Source organism: Ascaphus truei, unplaced genomic scaffold (assembly GCF_040206685.1).
Source record: "Ascaphus truei isolate aAscTru1 unplaced genomic scaffold, aAscTru1.hap1 HAP1_SCAFFOLD_361, whole genome shotgun sequence".
NCBI lineage: Eukaryota > Metazoa > Chordata > Amphibia > Anura > Ascaphidae > Ascaphus > Ascaphus truei.
Genome location: NW_027456629.1, coordinates 295,216 through 319,710, shown reverse-complemented (window position 1 = coordinate 319,710; position 24,495 = coordinate 295,216). Strand labels below are relative to the sequence as shown.

Here is a 24,495-nt window from a genome sequence, read left to right as displayed (position 1 = left end):
AAAAGGTAAACAAAGAATTTTTTCTAAGTCCTGCTTTTTTTATCACCTGCCTTTAGCTGGTGAGCTTTATTCCGCGCAACTTTCACATACATAGTTACATAGTTACATAGTAGATGAGGTTGAAAAAAGACTTCTGTCCATCAAGTTCAACCTATGCTAAATTTAGACAACAGATACTTTATCCTATATCTATACTTACTTATTGATCCAGAGGAAAGCAAACAAAAAACCCAATTAAGGGGGAAAATTAATTCCTTCCTGGCTACAAGAATTGGCAATCGGATTACTCCCTGGATCAACATCCTTCCCATGTATACTTATTTGGTATATCCCTGTATACCTTTCCCATCTAAAAATATGTCCAACCTTTTTTTGAACAAATCTATTGTATCTGCCATCACAGTCTCCATGGGTAATGATTTCCACATTTTAACTGCCCTTACTGTAAAGAACCCTTTCCTTTGTTGCTGGTGAAATTTCCTTTCCTCCAACCTTAAGGGATGGCCCCGAGTCCTTTGTACTGCCCGTGGGATGAAAAGTTCTTTTAAAAGCTATTTGTATTGTCCCTGAATATATTTGTATATAGTTATCATATCCCCTCTTAGACGCCTCTTTTCTAATGTAAATAAATCTAATTTAGCTAGCCTCTCCTCATAAGCTAGAATGTCCATCCCCTTTATTAATTTGGTGGCTCTTCTCTGCACTCTCTCTAGTTCCATAATGTATTTTCTTAGGATTGGTGCCCAAAATTGTATTCCATATTCAAGGTGTGGTCTTACTAATACTTTGTAAAGGGGCATAATTATGTTTACTTCCCTTCCATCCATTGCCCGTTTGATGCAAGATAAGATCTTGTTTGCCTTTGCAGCTACTGCATGACATTGGGCACTATTGCTAAGCCTGTTGTCTACAAGCACTCCTAAATCCTTCTCCATCAAGGATTCCCCCAATATATCTCCATTTAATTTGTAAGTGGCCTTTTTATTCTTGTATCCCAAATGCATAACCTTACATTTATCTGTATTAAACCTCATCTGCCATTTACCTGCCCACGTTTCCTGTCTCTCCAAGTCCTTCTGAAGAGAAATTACATCCTGCTCTGATTTTATTACCTTACACAATTTAGTATCATCAGCAAAGATGGAGACTTTGCTCTCGATGCCAACCTCAAGGTCATTAATAAACAAGTTAAAAAGCAGGGGTCCCAGTACCGATCCCTGAGGTACTCCACTCACGACTTTAGCCCAACCTGAAAAAGTTCCATTTATGACAACCCTCTGTTGTCTGTCCTTTAACCAGTTTTCATCCAGGCGCATATATTATTACTGAGTCCAACTTTATTTTTTCTTTATACGTACGATAAGTTTGCGTTGCTTAGTGAATCATGCAGAAGGGCAGGATTCAGCACAAACAGCTCATCGTACGAGCAAAGTTGGACTTTGAAAAATTTCCAGGAATAATTCAGTTTTAGAGCGCAAAGTGCCTGTTTGCGCGGCTTAGTGAATAGCACTCGGCGGAACTTCACGTACTAAGAGCACTTTGCGCTCTTAAAATGACTTATCACTGCTTAGTGCATAGCCCCTATAGCTATTAAGCTGATTGATCTCACCACCAGTTTCTTACCTGGCACCCTCCCCTCATGGGATCATTTTTTATTCCTCTTTTAATTCACCTGTACATACTTACACTTGTTTCGGCGTGACTACTTGTCAACATTAAAGTTTTGTTATTTTCTGTTTTTACACAGACTTCTCGTCTGTCATTATTGTTATACCCTCATTGGGGTAGTGGGACACTTGTTAAATCAGTGGATATTCATCCTTGCTAATATACTTGTGCACCATGAGTGCGTGCTAACAGGGATCTAGGTGACTCTGTTCACCATTTTTGTTTGTGCCTCAATTTCTCCCTACGCACCTGGAGCCTAATACTAATCTGTATGTTTGGGTATTGAGCGATAACTGTATGTTTGTATGTTTAATAGTTATTTTGCCCATTACTTTACTTTATGTGTTTTTGGTGCTACGGGGGGATGGGAGGTCATTTATTTAAAATTATATATGTAATTGTTATTTATTTTTTGTGGCACAGAATTGGTACTGCTGCCAAGCGGTGACCCCCAGACACCTGCGGGAACACCCGAGGGCCACCGCCGGCCTCTAGTATCATTCCTGTGCCTAAAATAATAATAGATGTAATGTATATAAGGGGGTATAGGAGTTGTTGGGGGCACAGGGGGTGGGTGTGTTGTGTACTGCGATGTTTATTGGGGGCAATTGAAACCCAATAAACATGCTAATGTTACTTAACCCCTTCATTGCCTTTGCGGTTAGCCTCTAAGGTAATGAAGTGACTGTAAGTGCATTTTTCCTGGCTCGGATGCATGCTGGGGGTCTCCGGTGCTGGTATTAATGGGTATCAGCTCCGGAGACCCCCGGCATCAATCCGAGGCAGGAAAAGGGCCTGATTTTTTCTAAGTCCCTTATAGCCGCTCAGCCCCAGCTTCTTGCCAACTTTTTTGTGGCGGGGCGTTTTGGAGAACATTTCCCCATTCTAGAGCGACGATCAGCGCCGAGATGCTGATCGGCGCTACTAGCATACAGCGACTTAGAAAACTGGCGAGGGTAGGGCTTCTCGCCAAGCGCGCGGCGAGTTTAAATTTCCGCCAAAAAAAACCGGCACATTTTCCTTATCTCGCCAGCTTTTCGGCACTTACTGAATCGCAGTAGGCATATTTGCCAAAAAACTGGCGAGATGGGGCTTATCGCCGTTTACTGCATAGGCCCCTATATCGGAAGTGATCTCTCATATAATTTGTTCCTTTATACAAAGTCTACTGTATTTACTCTCTTCTGCCTCTATGTACTGTAACCAATTGACAGATTTTTATTACTCACAATCCCGTAACCATGCAGCTTGCTCCAGTTCTGAATAAGACATGGCGAATCATTCATATACAGTTTAACTGTCATGGTAAGGTATGTTTCAGGCACATGGTACTAATGCATGTTTGGCATCCTCGCAGGGAGATTCTTCTGTGTAATGACAATCAAATGTGACCAAGCTCAAACTTTAAACTCTGTTGAATTAGAAGTTGAACAAAGTAATACATTTATACACATTTATAAAATACTAGAAGAAAAAATATAATAGATTACAAAAAACATATGTAGCACCTTTTCCCCCACCCTATGTGAGATGATGTAGGTATTGGTGTATTCTGGTGCTGGTGCATACCTGTGAGGTAGAACAGAAGGCCCCTGAGATTTCTGCGGTGATATAGGGAGACATCAGGATAGGCAATCAGGGATGGTCCATTGGTCAGCGAAGCGCCTCCAGCCCAGGAGGATCCTGGTGCAGCCAGGTTGAACCTCAGAGACAACTCTTCTTGATAGTTCACACTTCAAACATCACACCATAGATGATATAACTGGGGTTTATTGGGTTCAGTACAACATACAGGCTTCTTTCCCTGAATACAGTACCCCAGGCTTGAGGCCTTGAGCACCCTTCCTCATCATAACTTACCCCCTAACAGGGCAAGGCCTCAGCTCACACCTATCCAGGAGAGGCTCACTACTGGGTCCTCATAGGAGGGAGTGCAGCACAGAACTAACTCCCTGAAACACTTACTCTAAACTCTAGAGGGAAACCCCCTCCTTCCCAGGGGAGTGGCTTGTTAGTCGGCCTCCTAGCAGTCATAGGCCCCCCTTGTAATACAAGGCTACTCCTGAACTTTATTAAGTAACACACATATAACAAGATAACCAGGCCCTGCAGGATTTGTTCCCACCACTGCCCACTCTTTACTGGGACTTACAGTGCTAAAGGGGCCAAAGAAATAGTAGCCTAAGGAGGCTTGGCTACATTCTCCCTCTAGTTTTGAAATCCCGCACGACCCGCATGAGGGTATAACATCCACCACATATTTATACAATGAAAATAAAATGGCAGTCAACATTACAACATAGCATAACAGTACTTTAAGACCATCTGTAATAGTGAGCTGGGTCTGGCTTGAGCATAAGATTCCCTTTACTATCCGATACCGTCACTGAATAGCAGCGCTTGCGCCCAGACCTCCAATATTCTCCACTCTATCAAAGTGGACCCTGCGGCCTACCTGCCAACTTTCATTAAATAGCAGGTTCTGTCTTCCCTGTTGTGCATACTATTGTTGGCCTGCACCTTCATGTAATCTATTATGGCTGCGCACACCCACTCATCCCGGTAAACTTCAGCTGTTCGCAGTAGAGATTCAGGAAGGTAGGGATAATCATACCCTTCCAGTCTAAACTTTTGAACCAACACACTATCAGTGTGACTACTCTTGGTTAAATTATGCCCGTAGGCCTGACCTGGCAATACCCAGTAGATGGATCCTTTCCATAGAGGCTCACTAACTGATTCCTCTCCCTCTGGTTTTGAGAAAAGGCTTGCCTCCATTTTTGTACAGCGCACCCGCATAATTTCTGCCTCCTGCTCGGCATAGAACTGGCTCTCCTTCCACCAATGATCGGTCTGGGAACCCCTTTCCAGCTCAAACTGGGTCAGTTTTAGATGCGGCACATATCCCCTAAATAGTGGGTCCCACCACGGTAGAGGTTCCGCCCCTTCAGACACTTTAACCATCACAATTGGGGTAACCGTCACACAAGAGGGGGCCACAGCCATTACCGGGGAAATAGGTAGAGGGGACCGGGCCCTGTATCGGTTGTCACAATTAACTCCTCAGGGTCTGAAGTCAGTTCCCAGGGCTCCAAGGGAGCCTGCTCAGCGTCCATACTTTGGGAACTGCGGCTCCCATACCGGATTTCGGAATCGAGCAGGTGCTGAAGCATTATCCAGAAATCGGGCTGGCAGCTCTTGGACGACTGTCTAGCCATCTCTATCAGTCTTTGGAGAAACCCGTGGATATCGGGAAGTCCCCCAGAGTTCTGCAGGGTCTTAGATGTCTCCGCTCCAGGGCCCTGGAGGCGAAGGTACGGTGCGTGGCATTCAGAGCACCGGGAAGTGGATCCCAGTGCATGCCCACCCGTTCACACAATGGGCAGACCAACCGGAGTGAGTTCTCCCCATCGTGGGGCAGTAAAAGCAGCACTCCGTGGAGAACTAAGTGAGTGCCTTTTTTCTCATCCATCGTCGCAGCTATTTGGGAGGGAGCGAGTAGGAGTGCGTCTGTGCAGCAATACTACTACCTGCGACTGTGGCTAACTCCCCACATCCGCGGCTCGAAGCGATAGATATGCCTTCAGCTCCTCCCTCTGGTAATGCAATAGTAGGGCTGTGGAGAAAAGGGTGTGACTTGGCTTTCGGGCCAATCGTGGATAATTCTGCCAGGATGGCACGGCTAGGCTTTGCACCAACCCAGCAATTTGCAACAGAGTCTTGCAACTTTGCACAAGCTGCCAAGTGGTCTGCTGTTTTTGGCGGGAACCACCATTTTACATTGATAAAGCACGTGATACGGGTCCCTTTTCGGGTGCTGTGTTAGCATGGCTGCAGCTGCTCAAACAGAGGTTCACTTGCATGTACATTGGAGAGTTCCTTCTTTTCCTCCTTGCTGCAAAAGTCAGTCCTGATTCTATCTCAGCAGTGCCTCCATTTGTAGCACCTTTTCCCCCACCCTATGTGAGATTATGTAGCTACTGGTGTATTCTGGTGCTGGTGCATACCTGTTAGATTGAACAGAGATCTCTGCGGTGGTATAGGTTAGACATGAGAACAGGTTATCAGGGATGGTCCAGCGGTCCAGGAGGATCCTGGTGCAGCTCAGGGGCAACTCTTCTTGATAATTAACACATCAAACATCACACCAGAGTTGATATAACTGAGGTTTATTGGGCTAAGTACAGCATACAGGCTTCTTTTCCTGAAGGCAGTACCCCAGGCTTGAGGCCTTGAGCACCCCTCCTCAACATACCTTACCCCCTAACAGGTTAAGGCCCCAGGCCCCTCCTATCCAGGAGAGGCTTACTGCTGCGTCCTCATAGCAGGGAGTGCAGCACAGAACTAACTCCCAAAAACACTTACTCTAAACTCTAGATGGAAACCCCCTCCTTTCCAGAAGAGTGGCTTGTAAGATGGCCTCCTATAAGTCATAGCCCCCCACCCCCTTGTAATACCAGGATACTCCTGAACTTTATTAGGTAGCACACATATAACAATACAACCATGCCCACTCTTTACTGGGACTTACAGTGCTAGAGGGGCCAGATAATTAGTAGCCTAAGGAGGCTTAGCTACACATAGAAAACACAGTTCTTCATTAAAGCTACTGAAAGAGAGGGTATTTATTGCAAAGAGAATCCACATTGATCTGTATGTTGAAGTCCAATCTCAATTGCCTTGTCAAATACCAATATTATCATGTTCAATGCCAGAGATTCTAAAATGTTTAGGAGATCATTGGTGACTCATTGAAATGTTTAGCAATTTAAATTCATTAATCATTCTTCAAAATTGCATTCACATGTTCTATTGCCCTGAATTTAAATTGTCTTCTGGTTTTTCCTACATACTGTAGATCAAGTTACAAGGACATACTGCAACATAATTAAGACCTATTTATTTGCAATAAAAAGCTTTAACAGTATACTTTTTAAATTTGCATCGGGTCCATTACATATACACCACAGGGAAAATTCCCTTTAGGAATATTTTTATGATTGCCTAACCATCAAGTTTCTGAAGGCGTCTTACCAAAATGACTTAAAAAGAATGTCTTTGAGATATGTAGACTGTGTACCTATCATTTGTGTATAATCACGTAAGACTGCCTTCAGATCCTAAATAACCCTGTTTAGCTAATATCCTACACAAGTCATTCCAATGTGTTAAATAACCTGTGATGAATCTTATAAGACCTCATCGAAAATAGAAGATCAGAACATGAAATGTTTTGCTTGCAATTAACCTCTATTAATAGATTAATTTGATCAGCCTCTAGCTTTAAGTCGCTGTGTCATCTCTCGTAATCTTATTTCAAAAGTCTGGACATCACTACAATTTCTCTTGAATTGCAGGAATTGTCTGATTGGTGTAACTTTAATCAAAGAGGACATTTATTGACTTTTAGCATATGTAGCCCTCTTTCCCCCTTACTAAAGAGACTACCGGTACTGCCGTTACCTGTTGGCTCACAGAAGGCCGGAGCCTCTGCCACTGGGAGCCTAGGGTGCATGGATATCCATCTCGATGCAGCGCCTCCACCTGAAAGGAATCCTGACGCAGCAGGATAAGCCCCTCCCAGGAACAATATCAGTAATACACACACACACACGTCTGTATATATAATAACAACCTTTACTATACACCATCAACAGTACCCTGTACCACACAGTATAACAACCCCCAACTCAGTACACCAATGAGTGTCCCCAAAGTACATTAGGTGCTAGGCACCAATACCATGATGTCCTTTTCCGCAATGTTCAGACCCACCCAAAAGTGTAGGAAGTAGTGCTACCCCGTGAGTTGTTGGTGCACTTTGTGAGGTACACTGGCGACACAATTTATTCGAGCTTGGCTAGTCCCACGAATTCGGGTATACCCGGGTGTATTGAGGTTTGTGACTGTTTTCTGCCCGAGTGCATTGAGTTATTTTCCAAGCAGGGATTGAAGCATTTTATTCCCGCTGGCTGCAATACTGCACAGTATATATATAAATACTGCATTACAATTCATGAATTTATGCCATCTGGTAGACACGCGAAGCATTGCAGCCTATTAAATCCTAATCATTATCATTTAACAGATCAGCCGCCCATCAGCCAGGCATGAACCCAGGCTGGGAAGGCAAATGCAACGGGGCTTGTCAGAGGTGAGGAGTGGCGCATTCCAGGTATCTGCCAGGTACATACCGGGTATTTGCTCGAATAAAGTGTGTCGGTGCAGTACCTGCCGAGTACTCCAGTACTCAGTGCGGCCGACTTAACGATGGGGATCCGCTGATCCAGCGATGTCACCGTCCACGATGGCGTCCACCTCGGCGCTGGGTGGTCTCCGGTAGGAGGGTCCCACCTTTAAGAGTCTGTGTTTATAGGTGGTCTGATCCCAGACCAAAGGGAGAAATCACCGCGCGGCGTCTTCCTCTGTGTCCTTGACACTACCCAGTAAATGGGGAAGCGTCTCTATGTAGGGCCTTCCCTGAAGCAACAACAAGCTCACTTGAGTGGGGCATACCTGGGACCCTGGCCTAATCTGAGTGCCACTGACACTCAGACCCTACGTTCCCCTTCTCTGTTCTGGCTCCTTCTGGCGTGGTCCCACTCAGCGCGCCAAATGTATCTATCTCGCTGCCAAGATCCTAGCAACCCTATTGGCTGTGGTGCATCACCTGACTAATAGCCCCTGGAGCTGCTGGGAGCTGTAGTTCCCTTGCGGAGCCCTGGGTGTAATGTCCGCCCCTATGCTGACTCCTGCGCATGCGCGAGGTGGAACAAGATGGCTGCCACACCTGACGAAGGATTCAATTATCCGAAACACGCGTTGTGTGTGCAGATACCTGGACCAGAAGTTGTGTGTCTACTCGAGGACACCGTAGCTTGCGCCTGCACTGACAGTGAACAGTCCTGTAGACCGGACGCGGCGAACAGGAGCACACTGCACCGGAGAGCGGGAGGTTAACGTCGGCGTCCCTGAGCAGTTTTTTTAGCGAATTGTTGTCTAACATTCTTTGCCAAATAAACGTATTTTTATTCATCTGTGTGGCGCGGTCTTCCACAACAGGCGCCATGAGTGGTTTATCCATGATGTACAGAGGGAGAAGGAGCATGACTGACTAGCAAGAAGGAGAGAAAGAAAATAAAGATACCAATAGTACTACCCAGTACCGCACAGGCCCGTGTGAGTACATATTGCGTTATACTCTTATCACTGTTTAACTGTTTTTTGTAATTTTCTTACTGAACACATCAATAGTCCGGAGGATCTCCCAGAAAACACAGAAAGTGGTAGATAAACACTGCACTAACAATTTTTTATGGTGATGGAAGATTCTGCAGGAACAAAATGTCAGCTTCCTTCAATATTGAGTAAATTTCAGTTATTCTTAAGTTCAGCTGAGGTATTTTTTCTGGTGAGCCTTGATATTCTATACTAAATACAAATATACACACACACATGATTATTATGCAGTGCACATACAGTAAGGACATATTTTCAAGTCAATGGGCTGCAAGTTGTCTTCCACTGCTAGAAGGTGTCATATGAAAGGACTGTTAAATAAATATAGGCCTGTACCTATTTACTGTATGTTGTAAGAGACTGCTCTGTGATGCAGATCTATTCAGGGGATGAACTGTCCATAACTGTGCAGTGGATGAACAGACCTAATTAAAGTAGTGGTTCTGTACGTGACATTTTTTACATTTATTTACCATTGGGGTAAATGGCAAATAAATGGGGTACCATTGGGGTAAAGCTATTCTAATCCATAACACAATATTTATGCTTATAAAGTAGAAAGGGTTATACAAAGTGGTCTTTAAATAGGCAGTAGAACCAATAGTTTGTGACTAGAAATACATTTTTAGTACTGATACTATTGGATAGTAAATAAAACAAGTAGTGGTCACCCCATGAACGCTCAATGATGAGAAAGGGACGGCGCTGTCATGCTGTTAACATGCTGGTGCCAGTAGGTGCAATAATAGTGGCTACATTATTATTGTTTATTTGTAAAGCACCAACATATGCCGCAGCGCGGTACAGTGGGGGAACAGAGTGACATCAATTGCATAAACAGAATGACAATCAAGCACAAACAGATACAGAAGGTAATGAGGACCCTGCTGTTGAGAGCTTTCAATCTAGAGGGAATAAGGGGTAATGTAGAAACAAAAGATAAAGTGGCGGCACATTGTGGAATTGGAGTGTGCCTCAGGCTGGGGTATGGTTCAGCCGCACCGCTGGATCTATTGAGCTTTAGAGGTGTGGATTTTAGGGGGTGTTAGATAGCATGGAGTTTGGTTCAGCCGCTCTGCTGTTACCAATATGGTTGGGAGGTGGATGTTAGGAGAATGCCAAATAGGCTTCCTTCAAAAGGTGATTTTGAGAGTTTTTAAATGTTTAAAAGCTGAACGAAGAGTCTTTTTGGTCGTGGTAGGGAATTCCAGAGAGAGGGGGCAGCACCAGAGGACTCTTAGAGATGGGATGTGAAGGGACATAATAAGACAGGAGGAGAGGTGGATGTCGTGGGAAGAACATATGGTGCGTTTAGGGATTGTTTGTGGGATGAGGGCTGAGATGTAAGGTGGGGTCAGTGTCATTGAAAGCTTTGCAAGTCAGAACTAGGGTTTAAAATGTCATTCTAGATCATATGGGAAGCCAGTGTAGGGATTTGCATAGTGGAGCAGCAGAAGGGGAGAAGTACAACTGTAAATGGCCATCTTAGCATGCACACTGTACCACACATTTTGACAAATTGTATTCTGCGAGAAACAGAATGACAGCACTCAAAAGTATGTATCCTCTATTGGACCATAATGTGAGAGGTACTGAGAAAGTTTATGATTTACCTCAACTGATTAGCTCCTTGGGGCATTGTCAGACTAGATGGGCAGATTTTTTTTCCCCAACATGTTTTTGTATTAGTATCATTTGCTATTTTGTACACACACACACACTCTGCAGAATATGCTGTACTTATAAATAATGATGCGCTTATTCATAATAGTAATAATTATTATGTACTCTCACATGTCTCCAGTAGACTCACAGTCAAACATGCTCAGATACATAATGTACACCTCCCCATTTGTAAATGATTTGACATTTTACTAGTGCCCTGTAATTTCCATTATACAATGCTATAAATGAGGATTTCAGTCAAAAGCGAAGAGATATAGATGACAGCCGGTGCTAATGAAATAACATTTTAGAATACGGCCAGTTACAGCAGGTGAGGATGTTCCTGTAGAGAAGAAAAGTTGTTAGTGAAAATAAGTGTCACAGCAGTAGAGAAAGATTGACTTCCACTTCGTGCAGTGAAGTGATTTAGAATTTTGATCTCTCAGATAAGCCTTCAAGGGAAAAATATATAAGTTTCAGTCTCTCAATATATAATAGTTTTTTTATTGTTCAACAAGGCTTTATTTTTACATTGTGCGCTGTGCAGAAACCTGAAGAAAAGTAATAAAATGGTGAATCATACCAAAGTCTCTTCTGTGAAAAATGTCCTTCTTAATAATATGACATTTTTAGACAAGTGTTGCTGCTTCCAATTTATCCTATAACCATAGGTACCTACAGTATATGCCGTTTGTCAGATTAATTTCCTAGCTTTCTGGGTATGAAATGCTGTCAATGTATGTAATTGCTAACTTCTCTTAGTACAGTATATACTAAACACAGACCCGTTTTTAGTACTTCGTAACACATTTGTTGCAGGAATACAGCGCATTGCACTTTCATATGACGTGGGCCCCTAGCTAAACAGTTGTCTCGCATCAATCATTGCCATTGTTTGGAAAAAATATATTACTGGATTAACAAATGCAACTAAAACATGTATTGTGTGTAAGTGCTTGTTCCTTGTTCAAGGACACCATGGAATGTCAGGAGGAGGCTTCTTTTTATTAATGCTTTGTACAGGTCCTATGCTATTTATGTGTTCAATAGAATTTGAAGCACCTGAGTCATTCCTAACAGCATTGTGCTTGTTTCTCATTTGTACTTTTGTACTGATATTTGAACATAGAGATGACAGACTGATAAATGATGTAAATTTCACCACTGCTCCACAAGGAAATATTCTTTTAGAGAGGATTATTGTTTCAGCAAATAAAAAGAATAAACAAAATGGGATGCAGATGTGTTGGTTTTGGGAGATATAGCACATGCTTCTATGTTTTAAAGCAGAGAAATGTATATATATTTTGGATATTTTTTTTTTTTTTTTCACATATTTTTAAAATAAGGCATATTTATTTGCTTTCCACAGTAATATATTCTCTACTTGTAGATAGCAATTATGGGATCATATGCCAGACATATCTCCTAGCTACAATGATGATACAAAACAGTAGCACAAGATATATCAACTAAAACCCCATTATTTTTATTAGAATTTCTCCCTAGGATAAAATGGCTGCTGTTTTAGCACCAGGGAGCTTTGGTACTATATGTACCCTTTTCAAAACAATATATCTTGTGGTGCGTGCTAAAGCCACAAAAAGCTATACCTTAAAAACTATTACATTCCTCATAAACTACATAAACTATTTATGTTGTAGTTGTGGGTGTTTTTCTGTTCCCTGTGGAACATTTTTACGCCCACATTTTCTATGCCAAAAGGTCCATCCAAATTGTACTTGTTCCCAGTTGGTCTCCTCCCTCTGCACCTATGATGAGACATTCTGGGCTCTTCCATTCTACCCCCTACTCTACTGTACATGTTCTCAAGGTGGACCTTCTACGGTGAAAGCTACTAACCTTGCCAATAGTGTTGTGCCTATTTATTGAACTGCTGCTGGGGTGTCTGCTGTTCTCTGATGTACAGCAAATAAACACAAAATGGTGTAATGTGGCATTATAGTTGTTGCACAGTTTGGGAACAGATTGGAGAAAATGGGGAGAATCATAACCATGTGTTTCCTTACTTTACGTGCTTGATGAAGACCTATCATGTTACTTTTACATAGTTGTTTGTAATTAATCCTTATTGACAATACATTTGCTTATTTATAATAAACATTGTTCTTAAAATGAAATACTTTAAAGGAGGAGTCTAATTTAAATGTCCTTTTTTTCACATTTAAATTTTACTTACTTTGATAGATCTTTACTTGCTCTTCCATTTTTTTTTTAATCTGGTGCTCCATTCAGGAGATATGTGATTGAAATAATGTGTCTGGTAGGTTTAAAAAATAATTAAATAAATAGGACATGCACGGGGGGGGGGCAAGATACTAACATTGGAAGAGCTAAACTCATATAGGCTTCGGGAGGATTGCTGCTTTAAATATATTTGTGCAGTCTAGTGCCCCTGGCTATACCCTTTTCTTTTGTCCTAACATTATAAGTCCTGATAGGAACAGGCAGTGTTGGGGTTAAACTCCTGCATAGACACCTAGCATATTAGTTGCAGACTGGATAGGATACAATGTTATCCTATCCAGGTGCAGGCCTAACGGCAGTTAGGAGTGTCATGCCTGGAATGGTACTGACTGGAACACATGCCAGTGGTGCGATGCCTGTCAGTACCTGGACCTGCCCTGTTAAGGGGCAGGGTTACAAACCCCTGCAAGCCCTGCAAGATGGAGGCACTTCCCTGGAAGATCTGAGCTAAGAACCTGTCCTGTTGAACCTCCCTATACCATCTAAAGAACACTCCATCTGCTGTGAGCCTACAGGTATGCACAACCACACTGGGAACATGTGGCACTTATCCCAGAAGAGCAGGTCCCCCGTAGGAGGGGACGGGGAGGGGGGGGGTGTTGGATAAGGATGCTACATTTGTTTCAATGTATTCCTTCATTTATGCCCTTATTCATGTAACTGCAAAGTGGATATTCAAGTCAGTGGTAGTTCAAGTCAGTGGCTCGTAGGCCTAGATATATCAAACTCCATCAAAATGGAGTCAATATTCAGTAGATCAAACCTTCAATAAAAAATGCCTCCTGTGTATGAAGGCGTAATGTATATTGGTGTTAACGTCCATTTAATTTAATTGGAGTGAACACTGGAACGGGTGTGATAATCTTTATGTAGACTTGATGCATGTGTCCCATAGTTCGATGATTGAAATAAAGTTTGACACATTGCATCATGTTGACTACCTGATGAATCCAATTTAAATTCAAACAGAATTATGTGTATCTTTTGAATTATAACTAGTGTTAGTAACTATAATTGTTAGTGTAATAATATTTATAATAGCCATGCCATGGAAATAATACAGTTTATTAACCTACACAGTATACAATAAAATATCCGTGCAGCATCTAATACATTGTTGGTCAATACATAGCAACTTCATTCTGTGCCAACAATATAAAAAGACATTTTATTATTCACACACGTAGATCTTGACGCTTTGGGGGGGGGGCACATAGAAACATAATTTTTTAGTACGTACTATCTGCATATCTGTATACCTAGTGCTGGCCATTTCTGTGTGCCAAAAACAAGAAAAACAGACTATGCCGATGGTGCAGATTCAGAAACTTCAGGTTAGTACAAAAGGTCCAAACAAGCAAACCTAGCATTTCTGTGCTTCAATTTAGCATCAGAAAAGCTGTTTGCGACGCTTACTGTAGGATTCTTAGTCATGGAAAAACAAAAATAAATCACCATAACAAAATGAAAACTAACAGAAACAAACAGACTTGCATACTGCTAGGTACCATAAGGTTAAATAAGGGAAATTTACATGGAGAGTACGTAGAGCAAATTCATCAGGGGTTGTTGCATGTAGCTGGAGCCAGCTCTGCGGTGCGATGGCAACAGAGAGTCCAGGCTGGAGCATGCAGGTGGGGCAGTCTGGCGAACCCAGGTCGGGGCAGGCAGCAAACAGAAGAATGGTCAATCAAGCCAAAGGTCAGAGCAGGGAGCAGGCAGCAGTGAAAGAGGTCTAGCCAGATTCAGTACCAGGTGTTGGGAATAATCATCAGGGAGCTTCCAAGTAGTAGTTGAACAGGATCACCTGCCTCCAGGCAAGCAAACTTGTTGTGAAGCAAAGGACAGGGCTGGTGCCTTCTTATAGGCCATGAAAAGTTATGTGATGCAATCAGCACAGCTGACTGCTAAGGGGCTGACTGGTAGTAAGCAGTCCCTTTACGTGGGTCCTGACAGGTAGTGACTTTTTTGACTCCCACTACACATTTGCCCTATGACTGCAGTGCATATATGCAGGGCACGTGCAGGAAATTCCTGTAAAATGATGAGGCTAAGAAGATACCTAAATAAACCAGTTAATGGGCTGAGCTTGGGAGGAAAGTATATGGCCAGGGTCGGCTGGGAATATTGCGGGACTCGGTGCAGACATGTAGGGCGGAGCCTTTTACCTTTTCCTTCCTGCAGGGTCCCTCATCATGGCGCCTCGACGTCACATGCCGTCGCATTGCCATGACGACATGATGTCCCATTATCATGGCAACGCAACGCCATTTGACATCACGGCTGCATGATGAGGGCCCCAGCAGGAAGTGATGGGGGAGGAGAAGGTAAAAGTATTATACAGGCCTCACGCTCTGCACCAGCAATCAGTTTAATTGTTGTGGGGAAGAGCGCAGGGCCTCTGTAACCGCGGGCTCGGTGCAGTGGCGTCGATAGCACCACCATCAAGCCGGAACTGGATGAGGCATAGTGGCAACCAAACAAACATCTTTAACATGCTCTATATCTGAGAAAGTACTGTCTGGCGTTGAATCAAGTAAGAGCCCTCTAAAGTGTCCAAGGAACAGATTTACAGTAAAATCGTTTACTGCTTATAGTGTTATAAAGTTGCCCATTTAGGACTAGATCCACAAAACGTTGTTAAAACAGGAACAAATGTTATGTTCACTGTACTAGCATTATATGCTCAAAGCTAATTATATGCAAAAACATGAACATAATGTCACATTATTGGCGTTACACTTATCCAGACAAGAGAGAGGAGAGAGAAGTAATGCCAGGAAATAATGCTATTTTGTTTAAATGTTGCTTAACTGATGCTTCTTCTCTTCCAAATTTTATAAAGAATTCAGAAATATCTTGGGTATTTTGAAATAGTATTTTAACAGAATTGTCAGATAAGTGGGAATTCAGCTGCTTTTCTACTACTGTTGACATTTCATTTTAAGTACCAATCAAGAATACGTTGTGAATCCATTTGTGTTAGGTAGTGTCAATAGCTCCAAAATATTACTTATTTTAAAATGCATTGATGTGGCACTGAATTACATTTTTAACCTCCTGCTTTCTCGTTTGACGATTATTTGCACACAGATTGCCAACATATCAAGCACATTATTGTTCACTCTTTGCATCCACAGCGCATGTTTTTGTGCAAAGCCAATGACTTTGTAACTTGTTTTTAGAATCGTCATATCTGGACCTTGCCTAGATTTAAGACAAGAAGATAGAAGATCGATGCCAGCGCGGCTCCTATAGATGTCAGACTCACCAGGTAGGATGGTAAAATCAATTTATTAAACTACATAAAACAGATACTAACAAGACATGACTAGGAGACCAACTCCCACGCGTTTCGGGCAAGTTTGCCCTTTCTCAAGGAGTGTAACAAGCATGAAGGGAGGGTGTTATTTATACCTCCCTTCTACTAATTGACTAATGTGTTGCACCTAATTGGAAAATTATGCAAATTTCAACACATTGGACTCAAACTCGTTAGTCACATATATATATACAAATATAATAAAATAGTTTGATATGCAGACTATGGTATAATTATCATAGTACAATAGTCTGCAATGGTATAATATCTTAAATCATAATATGTATGAATTCTACATATGTAGTGTCCACAAATTACATAGAATAATACATGTGGAAACATCATTGTTGATTATTAAGTAAGTATATAATGCTAACCAATCAAAACCACTTGATTAGGGCAAGGCATATATTATGTACATATATATATATATATATATATATATATATATATATATATATATATATATATATATATATATATATATATATATATATATATATATATATATATATATATATGTATATATATATATAAATATCTCTCTATACAGGATATCACCTTACAAATGCTCCACATAAATGACAAATACAGATACAACAGTAGAAGTATAATGAATATATAATTCCATTAATATATTGTATAATGCTTATGATGTTGGAAAGAAAGAACACAGGGAAGGAAGGGAGCACAGGGGAGGGGGGGGCAGGGGAGGTGGTGGTTGGAGTGGTAAGGGAGGGGTGTGTGGGAGGGGGGGGAGTGTGTGAGGGTTGTAAGGAAGGAACATGGAATACAGTAATACCCATTAGTAACCCTAGTGTAAGATCACAGAAAAACCTTCAGGTCCCATTCTGTATTGAGGCCTTTAGGTATTTATGTGTCGATGGTGAAGATCTAGAACGTTTCACGTTGGTAAAGAGCCCTGGATCTATCTCCACCTCGTTTGTGGGGTCTAATATGTTCAAGAATTACACATTTTACATTTCTGAGACTACCTGACTGGCATTCCATAAAGTGATTAGACATGGGACGTGTAATGTCCAAATTATTAATATGTCTAATATGTTCTAACATCCTTATTTTAAATAAGCGGGTTGTTAGACCCACATATCGTTTATTGCATCCGCAGGTGATCATGTATATTACATGATCCGTGTTACACGTCACAAATGAAAGGATTCTGTATTCTTTAGTTTGTTCAGTGTTAGTGAAACTTTTACATTTTTGGACATATTGACATATTTTACATTTCCCGCATTTAAAACACCCTATTAGATCTGGGAATAGAAAAAATGTTTTTGTTGTATTTGTTCTTGTCTGAGATCATACTTGGTGAAACTAGGCTGCCCAGTGTGTGTGCTTTTTGAAAGACAAATTTTGGGTCCATAGATACCATGTCCTTTAAGAGAACATCTGTATTGAGAATGGCCCAGTGTTTCCTAATTATTGATTTGATGTTCATAGCTTGACGGCTATATGAGTGATAAAGAATGGTGGTTCACATTGATTTATGTCATTCTGTTTAAATGTATTGCTCTGTTTTGTATGAGCAAAGCTGGAGAGATCAGTATTGATAATATCATCCCTAGGTTTATTTCTGGCCTTAGTATATGCCCATTGCACTGATAGTGGGTCATAGCCTCTATCTAAAAATCTTTTAATGAGATCATAGGAACTATTGTCAAAGTGTTCCATCGTAGAACAGTTCCTACGTAAATGAAGGAACTGTCCATAGGGTAATCCTTTAAGTAGATTTGGGCTATGGCAACTAGATGCGTGCAAAAGTGTATTCCTAGAGTTGGGCTTCCGGTATATGTTGGTATATACTCGACTATCCATACCTACATACAGACACAAGTCCAAGAATTGTATGCGGTGATGGTGAAAGTGATATGTGAATGACAGATTATAAGTGTTGGTGTTGAGATAAGTGAAGAAGGCATACAGTTGTGAGACTGTGTCAGACCAAACTATAATGAGATAATCTATATAACGGTGATATGTGATAATGTGATGTCGATAGGGGGTTCCTATCTCCAAACACATGGGTATTTTCCCACCACCCCATGAAGAGATTGGCATAGGAAGGCGCAAATGATGATCCCATGGCGGTCCCACATGTTTGGAGATAGAAACCCCCATCCAACATAAAATAATTGTGAGTGAGGAGGAATCTGATGGCATTCAGCAAAAAGGTGATCTGAGCTGGAGCAAGTGTGGCATCAGATTCCAAAAAGTGTCGTGCAGCAGGTAGACCATGTTCATGTGAAATAATAGTGTAAAGCGAAGACACATCTAACGTGACCCAAAGATGTGATGGTGACCAAGTAAAATCAGAAAAACTAGATAAAACGTGTGAGGTGTCTAAAAGGTAGGAAGGAAGTGAAGTGACTAGAGGTTGAAGAAAGTGATTAACGTATTGTGAAAAGTGCTCCCCCAGTGAACCAATACTAGAAATAATGGGTCTACCTGTGCGGTGGAGAAGGGACTTGTGAACTTTAGGGAGGTGATGGAATATGGGTAGAACCGGGTGAGTACTATGTAGATATTCATATTCTTGTACAGAGAGTACTTGAAGGATCCTGCCAAACTCTAATAGTTCATATAATTCCAATAGGAAACCCTGAGTTGGATCCATACTGTATGTAACTTGGTATAGGATTTGTCATCATGGAGTTGGCGTAAGGCCTCTTCTACATAGTAAGCATAGTCTAGGACCACCACTGCTCCCCCTTTATCGGCATTCTTAACCACAATAAGATTATTTTCTTTTAAAGATTGAATAGCTTGTCTTTGTGTGAAGTTCAGATTGTTTGAACTATGAACAACATTATTGGTTGTGGTAATACCTTGGGAGAGCAGTAGTAGATCCCGTTCCACGGCTGATTGAAACACATTGATTGCATGACCTGTGAAATACATGGGATGAAACTTAGATTTGTTTTTGAAACCTGACGATTGGCTACCCAGAAAGTTTTGTGAATCATATCCAGTCTCTGGTTGATCATTCAACAGCTCTATCAAGTCCTGTATATGACAATTATCACGAAATGTGAACTGCTTCTTAATATCAAAAATTGGAATTGGACATGGTTCTTCATTATTTGATATTACGTTGTGGACATTGGGTCTCATTGATACTGTCTGTAGATCACCATGGTTAGGTATGGGTATTGAACTGTCTTTGTGCTTGAAAAAACTTTTGAGAGTTAACTTCCTAGTGAACCGGTGAAGATCCACTATAGTGGAGAATAAATCAAAATTTCTATCCGGTGCAAATGTAAGTCCCAAATTCAACACACTCAGTTCAGATTGTGACAGTGTGTATTTAGAGATATTTAGAATGTTTGTGTCTTCTAATTTCAGTGCCTCATCTTTTTTGCAGGGGCCACCCACCAGCTTATTCCTGGATCTTCTTCTCCGTCGGTGTTGTTTTTTGACTGCTGGCGTCCAGATGTATTCATGGCATATGTCTGTGTTCTCCGTGGTAGAAGAATTTCTTCATTGGAAGATGCTCCGGATTCAGTACCTGAGAAGGACACACTTGGAGGGATATGTTCAGAGTCTGAAATATCTGATTCTATATTTTTTCCTGTGTGTGCATCTGATTTTGAATTTTTCCTGAGTATTGATTTGGGTTTAGAAGTAATTTTCTTATTACTATTGTGATTCATATTCTGTGGATTTTTCTTAAAGGTTGTTTTGCTCGTATGTGGTTTCTGCCAAAGATAAATTTGTTTTTTTCTGATAATCAATTTTGTCCCTTTCATATTTGGTTTGTTTGGCCAGCATTATACTTTTTTCTAGATTTTTAATTCTCTGTGCTAGTAATTTGTCCATATCTTTGAACCGGTCTATATGGGTGAAAGCCTGCAATTGAGATTGTAGATCTATAACATGCTTGTGTGCAGTGATTTTCTTTTTGGATTTGTGTTGAATAATTAATTCAATTAATTTAAAGGAACACTGGTCCAAAATTAGGTTCCATTGTTTCTCAAATTCGTGTGTTTCAAATCCAAATGATGGAGCTTTTGTCATTCGGAGACCTCGAGGGATCCTTTTATTCATCTGGTAATTCTCCAGTGTAACAATGTCCCACCATAATTTTAAATCATGCGATATACATTTTTCTAAACGAAAAAATTGCGCTTTAAGATCTTGTATATCCTCACATAGAATATTACAGTCCTGATCAAAAAAAGACTCAGCTTTTTTGGTGCTAGCTGCCAAATTAAAACAATTAAAGGCAAAATGAGAATTTAAATCTTGTGGAGACACTGTAGGTATATCCATACTGAATAATTTTCAAAGTATAATGTGATGTCAATTGAGTATTGAGTCCAGCAACAGTGTAGAAGAACAAGGAGTCAAAAAAGAAACACTTAAAAGTATCACATCGATGAAATAAAATCCAGGGTTAATATTACCTGCTGGAACACTGGTGAGTCTGTGAAGATAGATGATATAAGTATCCAGGTGTAAATCCAAGTCCAGGCGGTGTGGATATGCAGACCAAGAAGAACCGACTGGCGACTCCAGGATAAACACCTTATGGCTATTAGCCTGTATATGGTTGATAAGTAGGGCAAGGAAAAAAGTCTAATGGATGTATGGGGTTGCGGCTGTGTGCAGTCCTGTTCTCAATCTATGGCGAGCGGCTGCAGATGCGACAGCTAACGGATGGAGTGGATACTCACGATGGTCCGTCCCCTCTGCTCACGACTGCACTTTCCCCTCCAGGGGTGAAGGACGTACTTCATTTGCGCGGCCACGATTCGGATGTAGACAAGAAGATAGAAGATCGATGCCAGCAGACTCACCAGGTAGGATGGTAAAATCAATTTATTAAACTACATAAAGCAGATACTAACAAGACATGACTAGAAGACCTCCTCCCACGCGTTTCAGGCAAGTTTGCCCTTTCTCAAGGAGTGTAACAAGCATGAAGGGAGGGTGTTATTTATACCTCCCTTCTACTAATTGACTAATGTGTTGCACCTAATTGGAAAATTATGCAAATTTCAACACATTGGACTTAAACTCGTTAGTCACATATATATACAAATATAATGAAATAGTTTGATATGCAGACTATGGTATCATTATCATAGTACAATAGTCTGCAATGGTATAATACCTTAAATAATACTATGTATGAATTCTATATCTAGTGTCATGCACAGATGCACACACAGGAAAAAATATAGAATCAGATATTTCAGACTCTGAACATATCCCTCCAAGTGTGTCCTTCTCAGGTACTGAATCCGGAGCATCTTCCAATGAAGAAATTCTTCTACCAGGTAGAACACAGACATATGCCATGAATACATCTGGACGCCAGCAGTCAAAAAACGACACAGACGGAGAAGAAGATCCAGGAATAAGCTGGTGGGTGGCCCCTGCAAAAAAGATGAGGCATTGAAATTAGAAGATTAGAAGACACAAACATTCTAAATATCTCTAAATACACACTGTCAATCTGAACTGAGTGTGTTGAATTTGGGACTTACATTTGCACCGGATAGAAATTTTGATTTATTCTCCACTATAGTGGATCTTCACCGGTTCACTAGGAAGATAACTCTCAAAAGATTTTTCAAGCACAAAGACCCATACCTAACCATGGTGATCTACAGACTGTATCCATAAGACCCAATGTCCACAACGTAATATCAAATAATGAAGAACCATGTCCAATTCCAATTCCTGGAATTATATGAACTATTAGAGTTTGGCAGGATCCTTCAAGTACTCTCTGTACAAGAAAATGAATACCTACATAGTACTCATCCGGTTCTACCCATATTCCATCACCTCCTTAAAGTTCACAAGTCCCTTCTCCACCCCCCCCCCCCAGGTAGACAAATTATTTCTAGTATTGGTTCACTGGGGGAGCACTTATCACAATACGTTAATCACTTTCTTCAACCTCTAGTCACTTCACTTCCTTCCTACCTTTTAGACACCTCACACATTTTATCTAGTTTTTCTTTTTTTGTATGTCTTTATTTATATAGCGCCATAAATGTACATAGTGCTTCACAGTAGTGATACATATAATATAAATAACAAATAATATAAATAACAGATCATGGGAATAAGTGCTTCAGACATAAAAGTAACATTAAGGAAGAGGAGTCCCTGCTCCGAGGAGCTTACAATCTAATTGGTAGGTAGGGAGAACGTACAGAGAGTAGGAGGGAATTCTAGTAAGAATTTATGTATCAAGCTTTATGTATCATGTGTCCATGATTATCCCTCCTTTTCCCTTCCTTCCCTTCCTTCCTTCCCTGTGTTCTCCCTTTCCAACATCATAAGCACCCAAATCGTAACAAAATTAAGTAAATAGTTATCTTACATGGGTGTTCTTCCCAAAATTCAACATTTGTATAGTATTGTGCAGCCCTTTATGAAATTCAGAATTACATTCTTTGGATTCAAATGCTTCTTGTTTGATCGTATATGAAAACAAACCACTTTTCGGGAACCTTTCCTTGCAAAGGCTTGCAGTCCCTCGTACTGTACAGTCATCGCAGGAGCTCCATCTGAACAAAGCCCAACACAGTTATTATAAGAAAGCGTGTGTTCCTTGAGATAATAATCAACCATAATAAAAAGCTGGATACAATGGTCGATAATTATTGTTTGACAAAATAGCACGTTTTCAGAAAACTGACTTTCCCATCAATAGTGAACATAAACAATTACATTGGCAATCATTTACTGAATCAGCAGCTTCACCCAACTGCAATGCAAATATTGTGACTGTTAATATATGTAATTGTTGACCTCGATATTCTGCTACAGGTGCCATTGTTTGACAGTGAGATGCTTTGTAGCTGTTTTACTGAATCTTCACCAATCACAGTCCGGACAATGTCCACTGCTCTGATGTCATGTGGCTTTTTTTTTTTTGCACAATTATTTATGCAACTATAGGATGGAAGCAGTGCTTTTTTGGCAAAGAAGTTAAGTTCACAATCAAATGTTTTTTCTTTTAGAAGCTCAGACAATTTTCACTCAAAATATCTTGAGACTTGTTCAAACAATTGACATGTTTTGTTTCCAAATGTATTTTCATTTGATTTTGTTTTTGGTATCATACTGTCTGCAGCAAACAATATCAGACAGATGACACATTGGGGTTTGTCTTTGCCATCAACCAGTGTGCTATTGAAAACCCATTTGAAACACATTTTCTCATTTTCTCACTGGCTTGTTGGTTCATTCATGGATGAGTTTTCTCCTTCTTGCTCTGCTTGCTTTCTTTTGATTCCTCCTCTTGCATGTATTAAAAATGTATCCATTGTTGACACAACTGCTATATGAAAGAGAAAAAGACAAGAAAAAAAACAGTAAGAGGTATTTCTTCTTTTAAAGCTCGTTGCATAAAAGTGGAGAGTAATTTCTATCACTAATACATCAATTTCCCTTTTATTTTATTTTTTAACTTTAACTCCCATAGAAAGCAATAGATTTTGTATTCTTTATACATACAGTATGGTGCAATTTTTTCTGTAGTTTTGCAGTCGGAAGACCATGATGAGGATGTTGCCGACTTATTGTCTTGAGGGTGCGGGTGGGGGGTTCATGGTTCCCGATCAGATCCCCCCATAGCAATAATTTGCTGTCACCGGGGCCATCAAAGTTACGGTCCCGTGGCTTGGCGCTGTGCGGTAAGGTTTGCTACATCTGTACATCTCCCTTTTCTCAACTACAACATCAGGGCACCTGATTCAAATTTATGGAAAGGGTTGTACTAGGTTTGCGCTGATCTTGCAACCAGGAGACTGTGATATTTAACCCATAAAAACATAGGTAAAAGAGGTAACTGGGATAGTGAGGGGGTAACCAGGCCATCAATAAAGGTATTATGCCCGGCTGGTTACATCTGAGCCATATTTGGTTACCTCTCAGCTCTTGTACCTGTTTATTGTAAATGCAAGGTATGTAATTGTGCAACAATAAAGAATTTATGTGTGTTTTACCTTTCCAGGGGTGCAAGCAAAAAGATTGCTAGGCTATGAGTTTCAAGGGGGGGTTTACAGAGAAATTGTTGTCAGCATGTATCTAGGGAGCAGGGTTCCAGAGTTGCAGGATACCCCAATAATTTACCCGGGAATCAGGATGGATTCTCGGATACATTGAGACACATTGCTCTGGCAAAATCTCCCCTTGAAAATGCTTCCACGACTCACCGCTAGGACTCCCTGCTCCAGCACAGACCAGAAAGGTAAGCAGGGCATAGGTGTATAAGGTATCCCCAGAATGGTACCGGGGTCCCCCCAGTAACAAAGTGCTCCCCAGTTAAATGCCTGGTTCCCCAGAAC

At 41.0% G+C, this 24,495-nt stretch overlaps 1 long non-coding RNA gene across 1 annotated transcript in view; it reads left to right on the top strand.

The window, feature by feature from the left end:
- The window catches only part of LOC142483747 (uncharacterized), a 37,329-nt gene extending 17,621 nt beyond the window's left edge, over positions 1-19,708 (top strand). The window contains exons 2-3 of the long non-coding RNA XR_012797458.1: positions 16,026-16,114; positions 19,548-19,708. This is a non-coding gene — a long non-coding RNA (uncharacterized LOC142483747). The remainder of the gene's footprint in view (positions 1-16,025; positions 16,115-19,547) is intronic.
- The last annotated feature ends 4,787 nt before the right edge of the window (positions 19,709-24,495 follow it).